The sequence below is a fragment of the Seriola lalandi genome, unplaced genomic scaffold (genome assembly GCF_002814215.2).
Source record: "Seriola lalandi dorsalis isolate HSWRI2012SDOR001 ecotype SW California unplaced genomic scaffold, Sedor1 jcf7180002052415, whole genome shotgun sequence".
In the NCBI taxonomy this organism is placed as follows: domain Eukaryota; kingdom Metazoa; phylum Chordata; class Actinopteri; order Carangiformes; family Carangidae; genus Seriola; species Seriola lalandi.
The window spans coordinates 1-610 of NW_019522968.1; the positions used below are offsets into that span (position 1 = coordinate 1).

Genomic DNA, 610 nt, shown 5'->3' on the forward strand with positions numbered 1-610 from the left:
CAACAACCTCAAAGATCTTCTTTTGACAAAAATAAAATTGTTTTCTAGAGGAACTTATTGCACATCAACAGAACTGGTCCTCACAAGAGCCCAGTGGCCTAATGGATAAAGCACTGGCCTGTTAAACCAGGGACTCCGTGAGACCAGAAGCTCTTCTCCATGGCCTCCTTGAATTCCTCCTACATCCGGGTTTTACAGCCATGACCACCATAGCCACAAGTACTTTGGCGTGCCAGTTGGAGCACATGAAGCCCCAGTGGCCTAATGGATAAGGCACTGGCCTCCTAAGCCAGGGATTGTGGATTCAAGTCCCATCTGGGGTGATTTACAGCAGAGTGGCGCAGCGGAAGCGTGCTGGGCCCATAACCCAGAGGTCGATGGATCGAAACCATCCTCTGCTAACAGTTTTACAGTATGGTTACCTGAAGTACAACTGGTTTGTGCAAACCATCTCAGACTGTACTCAAAGCTACTTTGGGTCCACCCCAAGGCCTCCTACCAGTTGGACGTCTGGAAGACCTCCAATGGAAGGAGCCCCAACAACCTCAAAGATCTTCTTTTGACAAAAATAAAATTGTTTTCTAGAGGAACTTATTGCACATCAACAGAA

The 610-nt window shown here is 47.5% G+C and overlaps 2 non-coding genes across 2 annotated transcripts; both read left to right on the plus strand.

Moving 5' to 3' along the window:
• The first annotated feature begins 250 nt into the window (after positions 1 to 250).
• Positions 251 to 323, plus strand: trnar-ccu (transfer RNA arginine (anticodon CCU)). The gene has a single exon. It is a non-coding gene; the product is annotated as a tRNA-Arg (tRNA).
• A 6-nt stretch (positions 324 to 329) lies between these two features.
• On the plus strand, positions 330 to 401 carry trnam-cau (transfer RNA methionine (anticodon CAU)). The gene has a single exon. It is a non-coding gene; the product is annotated as a tRNA-Met (tRNA).
• The last annotated feature ends 209 nt before the right edge of the window (positions 402 to 610 follow it).